The sequence below is a fragment of the Octopus sinensis genome, linkage group LG13, assembly GCF_006345805.1.
Source record: "Octopus sinensis linkage group LG13, ASM634580v1, whole genome shotgun sequence".
NCBI classification, from domain to species: domain Eukaryota; kingdom Metazoa; phylum Mollusca; class Cephalopoda; order Octopoda; family Octopodidae; genus Octopus; species Octopus sinensis.
In genome coordinates, this window is record NC_043009.1 from 22,506,646 (window position 1) to 22,519,145 (window position 12,500).

Sequence of the window (12,500 nt, forward strand, 5' to 3'; positions counted from 1 at the left end):
AAATAGATAAGAAAATGTATCGAATGCACATAGAACATTATTTTACCCACATATATCAAACATGAAACGTGTGTGTGTGTATGAACAGACAACATAATAATAATAATAACAACAGTAATGGTTTCAAATTTTGCCACAAGGGCAACCATTTTGGGGGCCTGGATATGTCGATAACGTTGACCCCAGTGTTCAACTGGTACTTATTTAATCGACCCCGAAAGGATGAAAGGCAAAGTCGACCTCGGCGGAATTTGAACTCAGAACGTAGCGACAGGGGAAATACCGCGAAGCATTGCATCCAGCGTGCAAACGATTCTGCCAGTTACCCACCTTAATAATAATAACAACAACGGGTAAAGGGGGTAAAAAGAAATAAATTTAAAAATCAAACATACATGTAATCGATGGCTTTTGTGATCATCGGTTGTGAAGGAAGCTCGAGATGACAAGAGACAAGATGTGTATTTTAAAAAAATATCCTTTTGCAGTGACTCGGGTAACGGGTAGTAAGACAGTATAAACAGAAGAAAAGAACCTCCAAAAAAAATAAACTTAAAAGGTCTGTCAAATACCCGCAAAAACAAGAAAAGAGAATGAGCGAGCAAGCAGGCTCTTGCGCTTGACTCCCGCCGACTCTCCTTCCTTTCACAACAAAAACACCGACACACGCACGCACACACCAAAACACACACACTCTCTCTGTCTCACTCTATCTCTCACGCGCTATCACAGCTCCTCCTCTTTCTACTTTCTTTACTCTTTTCCTCCCCCTCCTCCTCCGCCTATAACCATTACAATGTCTTTTGAAGTTTCTTACACTGATTATTACTATTAATGCTCTCTCTCTCTTAGCAAACTTCGGATCCAAAAATTCTTCGCTTCGACAAACGAACACGTTGAGGGGCGAGGCAGGGCGAGATGAGGGTTGTTGTTGGCGGTTACTTATTTTGCTGTCTTTGACACCACCTAGCACTGTCACCATGCGCCGTCCTTTAATGCATAATAATACATAATATATATATACACACACACACACACATATTCCACAACGCACGCAAAAGTAAACGTATAAAGACACATAAGGCATATATAGATACATACACATACACAGTGACATACAAATATACACACACAAACACATATATTTGCACCTAACAGTTACGTCTTCATACTTAGAAACATTACATCATAAATACACGCAAAAAGATAGACACATATACAAACAACACACGTGTAGTGAGAGAAAGCATAACCTTACACATCTCTACGTGTGTATGTACACAGATATATAACTATAAATATATATATATTTCTTTTACTTGTTTCAGTCGTTTGACTGTGGCCATGCTGGAGCATCGCCTTTAGTCGAGCAAATCGACTCCAGGACTTAGTCTTCTATCGGTCTCTTTTGCCGAACCGCTAAGTTACGGCGACGTAAACACACCAGCATCGGAGGGACAAACACAGACACACACACACACACACATATATTATATATATATATATATATATATATACATACATATATACGACGGGCTTCTTTCAGTTTCCGTCTACCAAATCCACTCACAAGGCTTTGGTCGACCCGTGGCTATAGTAGAAGACACTTGCCCAAGGTGCCACGCAGTGGGACTGAACCCGGAACCATGTGGTTGGTAAACAAGCTACTTATCACACAGCCACTCCTAATATATAAATTTAAAATAAGGGTGAAAAATTGAATATTAATTTGATTAATATCAATTTAAAACCAGTGGTCTTGCATATTTAAAAATCTGAAGTTTCAGAAAAAATTATATTACACACAAACACACACACATATATATATATGTAAAACATGAGTGCACGTACAGAACCGTCTAAGCAGTTTTATAGGTTCCTGGGCGGATCAATACATTAGGGGTCCTTAGTATTTATTTATTGATAAATGGCTCATAACATACATAAACTGTAAACGGGGTTCTAGACAAGGCATCTCCCCTCCCACCTCCCACTTCGGACAACTGCCCACTGTGTCCGTGCATTAAGACAAGTAATGCATAGCGTTTTTCGGTTATATATAGACACAGAAATGTAAAGTCAACGTACGAGTGTGTATTTTTAGTAAGAACATTTTTTTAAAAAAACCTATTTGTTTAAAAAAGTAGTTGCCGAGCGGGTAAGCCACACTACCGATTTTCGTTTTTTTCTTTTCTTTTCGATATCAACATTTGAAAATTGATCCGACAAGTTCCAAGGCTTTGTTTGTTTGTTTTTAATTACTTTGTTGTGAATTGGACTTCGTCAGAAATCGGTTGATCAATTTTTCTAACCATAGAGAAAAATTAGTTAACATAGGCGCAGGCGTGGCTGTGTGGTAAGAAAGTTTGATTCCCAACCATGTAGTCTTGGGTTCAGTTCCACTGTGCGGCACCATGGGCAAGTGTCTTCTATTAAAGCTCTGGGTTGACCAAAGCCTTGTCAGTGAATTTGGTAGACGAAAACTGCTTGAAAGCCCGTCGTATCTATCTATATCTGTATTAAGCGTGACTGCATGGTAAGAAGTTTGCTTCCCAACCACATAGTTCCGGGCTCAATCCCACGGTGTGGTACCTTAGGCCGACCAAAGGCTTTGGTTGGATTTGGAAGAAGGAAACTGAAAGAAGCTTGTTATGTGTGTGTGAGTACATAACGCACAATAAAGAGCATTTATGCACCAATGCATAAAGAACATTTATGCATTGGTGCATAAATGTTCTTTGTTAATAAGGCTACCATTCGTTTCATGCTTCGAAAAATCTTTCAACAATTGTGTGTATATGTGTGTGTGTGTGCGTGCATATCTCCAACTAATGTTAGATAGTGATTTCTTTACTCGTCGTTACTTAGCTGTTCGGCTTAAGAACCAATAAAATAAGTACCAGGCTAAAAAGAAAAAGAGAACTAAGCAATATAGATGATTCGTTCGACAAAAAAGACAAAAAAAACCTTGAAGGCGGTGCCTTAACATGGCTGCAATCCAATGACTAAACGAGTGAAAACTAGAAATATAAGCAATAATGTACACAACCTCGGACAGATCTAAATAAATCGGTTCTGCCCTAATTTGCATAACATTGTAAACGTTGGCAACGTGTATTATTAATTAGTCAATTAACGGAAGCATTCATTACACAGTGTCTATTTCGTTTGATTTTATTTTCGTGAACAGAAATAAATAGTAGGTGGATTTTCAGGTGTGTAGGCTTTTTTTGGTAAACAAAACACATTTTTAGCCCTGCTATGAAAAGATATTATGGTCAAACTACACTGCCTTTTTTTTTTGTCTTCTTTTGCCCTATCTGGATATAGGAGATTGACCTGGCGAATTTCGGTTATGCAAATTAGAACAGGCGAATTCAGTTTTATCCGAGTTTATGTATACTATAATTAGCTTAAATATTTATATTTGTTCTGTAGCCTGAAAAATGAGTTAACCATCCTCTGGTGAAATGGTTATAATATATATATATATATATATATATATATATATATAGTCCCATTTCTCGTTCCTGATCATAAACAAATAACATGTGGTTTTACTACATGTTACGATATTTACGATGAAGCTAAAAATACATTAAAATCGCACAACGTATAATTCCACTTGACATACACGCATCTGTACAGAGGGAAAGCTTAGCCGTCAGTCGCAAGCAAGTTATGAATGACTTGGGATTGTACGATCCTTTTGCTAATTGTATCAGTGGCCTCTGTAGTCGCAATGTGATACATACACCTTCTCTCGTCCCTCTTGCCTTTGATGCAATGGCACATCGAGAATGTGAAAGCTGGAGAGAGAGAGGAGGGTAGAGGGTGCTGCACCAGCGCTGGGGTGGTACTTAATTTCAGCAACGTAAACTGCACGTAAAAGTGTAAAAGGCCAGGTGGTCCGCACATTAAAGTGGCACCTATTAATGTTTGTTTCCATCGTGTTAAATACGAAAACCAATTAACATTAAACTGAATTACTAGGTACTTTGTGGAGGAGTACCTAATTTGTAAACTTTTACAAGATGGGTAACAGTAACTTTGAAGTTTCATCATACTGGCCGTCGTCATCTGTGTGTGTGAGCGCGTGGTCCAGCGGTTAAGGTGTTGGGCTTACGGTCACAACGTCGTAGGTTCGATTATTGGTCCGGGCGGCAAGTTGTGTTCGAGGATAACATTTCGTTTTACATTGTTCCAATTCACTCAACTGTAAATGGGTACAGCCTGCAGCAGACTGGCATTTCGTTTAAGGGGAATGTTGGCACATCCACTTAACCAACGGGGCGACATCATTCGAAGGCTAAAACGATGCAAGGAAGCACATTGGGACCAGCAGTGCTTAACAACAAAATTCAGTAAAATGGAGATGTAGCATTAATATCATTTATTAACTGCAAAAATTCAACATATTCTCTTACAGCTGTTTCGATTTTACCCCAAACATGATTTGGATGATTTGGAAACATAACTAATAACCTAACGGTATGTCTTTTCTATTCCTCTGATGAGAGTTTGCCCAATACAAAGATTTAATTACGGAATTTAATTCTTTGGGCAAAATCGAAACAGCTATAAGAGAATATGTTGAATTTTTGCAGTTAATCAATTATACCAATGCTACATCTCCATTTTCTGAATTTTAATTTGAATATTTATAAACCAAAATTTATACTTGAACCTATTATTTTATGAATATTACTATTAATTAAAAAAATTAATAGGCGATGAACCAGTAATTCATTGGACATTTTAATTCCTTAATGACGACGGCCAGTATGATGAAACTTCAAAGTTACTGTTACCCATCTTGTAAAAGTTTACAAATTAGGTACTCCTCCACAAAGTACCTAGTAATTCAGTTTAATGTTAATTGGTTTTCGTATTTAACACGATGGAAACAAACATTAATAGGTGCCACTTTAATGTGCGGACCACCTGGCCTTTTACACTTTTACGTGCAGTTTACGTTGCTGAAATTAAGTACCACCCCAGCGCTGGTGCAGCACCCTCTACCCCTCCTCTCTCTCTCTAGCTTTCACATTCTCGATGTGCCATTGCATCAAAGGCAAGAGGGACGAGAGAAGGTGTATGTATCACATTGCGACTACAGAGGCCACTGATACAATTAGCAAAAGGATCGTACAATCCACCAAGTCATTCATAACTTGCTTGCGACTGACGGCTAAGCTTTCCCTCTGTACAGATGCGTGTATGTCAAGTGGAATTATACGTTGTGCGATTTTAATGTATTTTTAGCTTCATCGTAAATATCGTAACATGTAGTAAAACCACATGTTATTTGTTTATGATCAGGAACGAGAATTGGGACTATATTAGCCTCTCTCTCTCTCTCTCTCTATATATATATATATACACACACACACAGACACACGTTATAAACACAGAGTTTAAAATTTACGACATCTGTTTCGGTAGAATTTTATTTATTAAAAGCAGTTACAAAAGACGACATTGGAATATATAAGCCACCGTCATCAGGTAAAATTTTAAACAGGTAAGATTTTAAGCATCGACCCGGACATATCTGATTATATTTTATGATGCCATCTTTTATGACTTGCCTTAAATAAATAAAGTTCCACCGAAGAAGTTGTAAATTTAAAATGTCATTTGTGTTTACTTTTTATACATACATTGCGCCAAGTACCCACCCCTGATCTAGGGTTTAAATTGGATATGGTACTTGCATATATACAGTGGTGCTATGTCTTTTCGTCCGATGTCTTTTTGTCCGATGAATTTTTTTGTCCAACGACTTTTTATCCAATTTTAAATAAACTCTTTAGAAAACAAGGTGAAATATCTCTGATAATGTATTCACAGATCTATAATGAGCCTCGTTATAGAATTGTTATCATCGTTCTTTTTTCTTCTCTGTTAACAGTTTTGCTTTCTCTTTTTCCTTCTCTCTCTTAAGTATGGTGCTGTGTATAGAGAGTGCAGCAAATTTAGTGTACACATTTTTAATTTCCCCATCTCGAAATGACAAAGTTCATAGTATCAACCAAAGCAAAAGGAAAGCAGTTGAAAGTAATTACATCTACGATTTTCATTCAAGCAATAGAAAACTAAGGAAAGAATACTGGAGATGTGAGGAATGAAGGCTGTGTTCTCTGCGAATTCACACGACGTTCACCTTGATTTCTGAAGATTTTATTTAAAATTGGACAAAAAGTTGTCGGACAAAGAAAATCATCGGAGAAAAAGATGTGGACGAAGTGATGCTGGACAGAGTGACATCGGACGAAAAGTCGAGTCACGATCTACGGTATCCTACCAACACCGATGTTTTCAATGTTCTAAGTTTCACTGTGAACTCTATGTAATCGTACCAAACCATTTCTGGCGTCCTACAAGTTGATGTGTCTCAATTCTTATGAACCCTAATAACAAAATTATATAAATATATATGTCGTTGATTGCTCGAAATGGGGAGTAGATAGACAGCCGACAAATGATAAAGGGTCATTCTTGTCCCTTTTTCTCTCTCATTATTTGCGTATTTAACTAATTTGTTTTTGTATTTCATGTTGTTTACTGTTGGTGACGTCGTGTACCCATATATGCATGTGTGTATGTGTATACATATATGTATATATAGATATATATGTATACACACACACACATATATAATACCCTATGAATGTGAGAAGAATATAGTCACAAACATGTGTTATGCAGAAACGTATGTAGCAATATGTAAATTTCAATTCAAAATATTTTCGTTATTACTCTCTCTCTCTCTCTCTCTCTACACACACATATATATATATATATATATATATATATATATATATATATATATATATATAGAGAGAGAAGAGAGAGAGAGAGAGAGAGAGAGAGAGATACGCAGTTGATACGTCCAAATAAAGAGTGATCTTATACACTGGGGAGTAGAGAGGTGATTATATTGCAAATTCATTAAATATAATACAATTCCAGGTCGCAAGAGCAGCATCTATTAACTTGAAAGTCCAGGTAAAACTCTCAGATCCCGGTCGCATGGTCTGTCCATTACTGCCAAAAAATGGACGGTACGAGCAAGCTGAAGATACGCTGAATTTCAGTTGGATTTCAAAGTAAGAGTAGTTGCACTTCCGTTTGTGTGTGTGTGTGCTTTCTCAAGAGAAATTTGATAAGTGCAACGCGGAAATTTTTTCGGTTCTTGAGTCACTTAATGTAACCTTTCAGCTAAATAAAAGAAATTGTTTCGAATTTGGGGACAAGGCCAGCAATTTTGTGAGTGAGGACTAGTCGATCACATCGATCTCAGTACGTAACTGGTACTTAATTTATCTACCTCCAAAGGATGAAAGGCAAAGTCGACCCCGGCGCCATTTGAACTCAGAACGTGAAGACGAACGAAACACCGCGAAGCAAAATAATAATAATAATTAATAATAAATGTTTATAAGCGAGCACGTGCATTTATGTTTATGCTGTGTGCTTTTGTGAGATCGATAAGATACATTCAGGGACCGATATGAAGGCAGGACTGTAGCATGACCGCAGTCCGATGACTGAAACCAGTAAAATGTTATATAAGGTGTGCAATGGGTATATGTCACCATTTTATATCTTAAATTTTGCGCATGCACATTGTTTTTGATTTTGTCGACTACACAGTATAGTAGGGCCAGTTGGGCACTGTCTGTGAGACGAACAGCATCATGACGTAATATGGAAACGATATGCTGTACTGTTTGGTATTCGCGCCGGAAACTCCAATACGAACATTTCAGAGTTTTTGGGTGTCAATCTGAGGACACATTGTCCCCAAAACATGTACAGAGTGATAAAAATCAAACATCCAGTCAACATTATGGTGTTTGGAGTGATCGCTAGTGATGGTGACGTTATATCTCCATTCTTTTTCCCGCATGGTCTCTGACTCAACACGGAGGCCTACATAAAGTGCCTAGAGGAGGTAGTCAAGTGGGTGGCTACTGGAAGACCCTATGTCTGGCAACAAAACTCTGCACCATGCCACACAAGCAGGAGAACCCAGTCATGGCTGTCAGACATTTTCTGCGGTCACATCGCCCCTAAAATCTGGCCACCTAACTCCCCAGACTGCAACCCCTTGATTATTATGTGTGGGCCACAGTTGAGCGAGAGACCAACAAAATTCTTTGTAACACCAAAGATAATCTGGAAGCCGTAGTTGAAGCCAATGGTGATTTTAGTATTCCAAGATATTTTTATATAATTTTAGTAAATATATCTGTTAAAACGAGATATCGGTGTTATTTTCATTTATGCGTAATTTAGACGACAGTTTATTCACCGCACCCTATATATATATATATATATATATATATATGAATTTCTGTTGCAAGATTCCTGATTGGAAACGGTGTTTTCTGGCAAGAAAAGAAAAGTGACCATCCCGAAATACTGTGTGTGTGTGTGCGCGCGCGCGTGTGTGAGTGTGATACAGAAAGAAAGGTGGAGGGAGAATACATACAAACACAGATTGCACTTTATCCCACTACCATTTCCCGCTATTTCCACCACACATTTGTCGCCCCGCCTTCTCTTCACACCAAGTCTCACAGAATCATGTTACAATTGCCACACACAACATAACACACGCGCAGCGCTCCGACTTACCTCCCCCACCTCCCTTGTCAATAAAGCAATCGGCGATGAAAGAGAATAGAGGTGTGAAGTTCGTATGCGAATGAAATCGATGATCGGGTTTCGATTCCTGTTGGAAAAATCACTTCGCATTTCACCGATGTCGAGAAACGTTTCTGCCTAAATCGCCACCGCCGTCAACACCACCAGTTTCTTCTATATCATATCTTAATAAAAAGGAGTACTTCCCAACCACATAGTCCCAGGTTCAGTCCAAATGCGTGGCACTTTGGGTGACTTCTATGGGCCGAAGAAAACTGAAAGAAACCCGTCGGGTATATATATATATATATATATATACGACGGGCTTTCAGTTTCCGTCTACCAAATCCACTCACAAGGCTTTGGTCGGCCCGAGGCTATAGTAGAAGACACTTGCACAAGGTTCCACGCGGTGGGACTGAACCCGGAACCATGTGGTTGGTAAGCAAGCTACTTACCACACACATCCACTCCTATGCCTCTCTCTCTCTCTCTATGTGTGTGTATCTCTTATGATAAAAGGCAGATTTTCTCTGCCTGTTCCCATGTTTCTTTTTAATACAATTCTACAATATATAATTTCTTCAATTGGAATGTATCTATGATTTTTCCAAGTAGATACGATTAGGTCATGGCATATTAAGTTTTTTTCAATTTGACCCCCAATTAAGCAAAAATTCGAGAAAACTCAATATTTTACGATTTGCCTCTCACATTTCAAGTGGTTTACTCCTGCTATTACCACCACACGTTCTCCTACTTTCTTTTTGCAAGTGTGAAACTATTAAAGTGAAAGTATTCCCTTATTATGTGTGTGTGTGTGTGTGTGTGTGTGTGTGTGTATTAGCAATTCGTATAAAATTGCATCAATGACTTGAACTTGAATAAGTGGTTTCACATAAATGGGGAAAAATTAAAAAGGTTTGTTGTTATTATTATTACTGTTTGACTATTGTAATCACGTTTGTTGGTTCCTCGTCAGGGAAACGTTGTTGTGTTGCATTTGTTAAATAATTGTAAACCGTAACCCTCCCCCTTTCGGAGAAGGGGCTTTGGTTATTGTTTAAAAATTGAATTGTGTCCCTGTTTGGGAAAATTGACAATATTTTCACCGTCTTTACGGAAGCATTTTTGTTAAAATGCCTTCTATAGAAGAAAGTCCAAAAATGAATTTCGCTGCAGCCGTACACTTCTATACAAGATCCAATTGATCGAAATTGCAAGAGACGGGCCTACAATTCCAGTCTGTTATATATTTTGAGTATTGTTATCACTAGCGATATCAACATATAACTTTGTATTTTGTATTTTATGTGTAGATGTATATATATAGATGTACATGTAATATGTACACATATTTATACACATATATACATGCATAATATATCTACCCATACACACATACGCGCACACACACACACATACATAGGGGCAGGTGTGGATGTGTGGTAACAAACTACGTTCCAAACACATGGTCCTGGGTTCATGTACATATATACATACATACATGTGTGTGTGTGTGTATGTATGTGTATTAATGTGTGTGTGTTATCTCTCTATATATAAAGCTGAAGTTGTCTGTGTGCGCCAGGTTTGGTAACCTCCAACTAACACTATCTCCTCCGAGACCCTGCGGCGCAAGTTGACCAAAATTGAGAGTATGATAGAAGAAGGGTTGCTCTTCCTTCCGTAGAAGATAAAATTCAAATCGGACCATGTTAACACCAAAAATTATTTACATCAAAAAGGTGCTTTTTTCTATGAAAATCCCTATTCTTTTACGATTTTTTCACTGCTGTGTCGCCACTTTTCGGTGTATTTCAACCAGAAAAATGTTCACTTGAAGAGAATAACAAGCTACATAATGCAAAATTTTTACTTTTCAAAAATTCCAATTCCAGCGGGTCGAAACAAACCCGAGCAACGCCGGGCGATACTGCTAATATATATATAAAAGCGCGCTCTTGTCACCCCATCCACAAAAATTTGACAACTGGTGTTGGTTTGTTAATGTCCTCTTGACTTAACGCTTCGGCAAAAGAGATTATAGAATAAGCACCAGACTAAAAGACAAAAACTGGGGTTGATTCGTACGGCTAAAACCCTTCAAGGCGGTGCCCCAGCATGGCTGCAACCCGATGACTGAAACAAGTAAAAGATAAAGAGCCCACACCTAGAAATTCATAAGAAAAATAAACATTGTGATGTTACATTCATGATTTTCCTCATATTACGATCGTGTGCCGAATTCCCTGTCCATTAAGCTGTCATGTGCCAGTATAATCAGATTGAGTATTTGGAAACGGGGACGAAATACCTATTTCCTTACTACCCACAGGGGGCTAAACACAGAAGGGACAAACAAGGACAGACAAAGGGATTAAGTCGATTACATCGACCCCAGTGCGTAACTGGTACTTAATTTATCGACCCCCGAAAGGATGAAAGGCAAAGTCGACCTCGGCGGAATTTGAACTCAGAACGTAACGGCAGACGAAATACGGCTACGCATTTCGCCCGGCGTGCTAATGAATCTGCCAGCTCGCCGCCTTAGTAATAATAATAATAATAATAATAATAATAATAATAATAATAATAATGATTGTTTGTTCCTTCTCAAGCCATGCCTGACTCATAGGGCCGGTTTCTCGGTTTCCTTGGCGTATAGGTTCCCCACCTAGATGGGACGCCGGTCTGTCGCAGGTGAGTTGCAAGATGCAGGAAGAAAGAGTGAGAGAAAGTTGTGACGAAAGAGTCAGCAGAAGTTCGCCATTACCTTCTGCCGGAGCCGCGTGGACTTTATGTGTTTCGCTCATAAACACACACATCGCCCGGTCTGAGATTCGATACTCTAACCACCAGGCCATGTGCCTCCACAATAATAATAATGATCCTTTCTACAGTAGGCACATGGCCCGAAATACGGGGGAGGATGATCGTCGATTACATCGACCTCAGTGCGTCACTGGTACTTAATTTATTGACCCCGAAAATATGAAAGGCAAAGTCGACCTCGGCGTAATTTGAACAGAACGTAGCGACAGGCGAAATACCTATTTCTTTACTACCCTCAAGGGGCTAAACACAGAGGGGACAAACAAGGACAGACAAAGGGATTAAGTCGATTACATCGACCCCAGTGCGTAACTGGTACTTATTTAATCGACCCCGAAAGGATGAAAGGCAAAGTCGACCTTGGCGGAATTTGAACTCAGAACGTAGCGGCAGACGAAATACTGCTAAGCATTTTGCCCGGCATGCTAACGGTTCTGCCAGCTCGCCACCTTGCATGTGCCTGGTGTATCCTCATCCAACGGGTAGTCATGATGGGTATACTGGCTTTGTATATTTTACCCCAGTGTCACTTCGATGGCATGCACTGCTCTCTCATTCAATAATAATAATCATAATCCTATCTACTAAAGGCACAAGGCCTGAAATTTGGTGGGAAGCGGGGGACAATCGATTACATCGACCCCAGTGCTCAACTGGCATATATTTTATCGACCTAGAAAGGATGAGAAGCAAAGTAAAAACACACACCTACATGACACTGAGATCAACTGAACAAACTAGGAACACAAACCGCACTAAAAACTATGAATTTGAATTAGAAGGCAAAGGGGAACTTTATAGTCTTTGCATCAATAAACTGGCAAAAAAAAAGGCAAAGCAAAAAACATTCATACAGTCGGGTGCTAAGAAGTTTGCTTCCCAACTACATGGTTCCGATTTCAATTTCACTGCGCGTCACCTTGCCCAAGTATTTTCTATTATAGCCTCGGGCCAGCCAAAGTCTTGTCAATGAATTTGGTAGACGAAAACTGAAAGAAACCGGTTGTGTG

The 12,500-nt window shown here is 38.9% G+C and overlaps 1 protein-coding gene across 2 annotated transcripts in view; it reads right to left on the reverse strand.

Annotated features, from left to right (window-relative positions):
* The window catches only part of LOC115218449, a 601,809-nt gene that overhangs the window by 170,564 nt on the left and 418,745 nt on the right, over positions 1 to 12,500 (reverse strand). The window contains exon 1 of one of the 2 annotated variants that reach the window (XM_029788271.2): positions 396 to 700. The exons of the other annotated variant lie outside the window; for it this stretch is intronic. The gene's annotated coding sequence lies outside the window, so the exon portion shown is untranslated. Of the gene's footprint in view, positions 1 to 395; positions 701 to 12,500 lie in introns of those variants that run through there. 2 annotated transcript variants of the gene reach the window in all.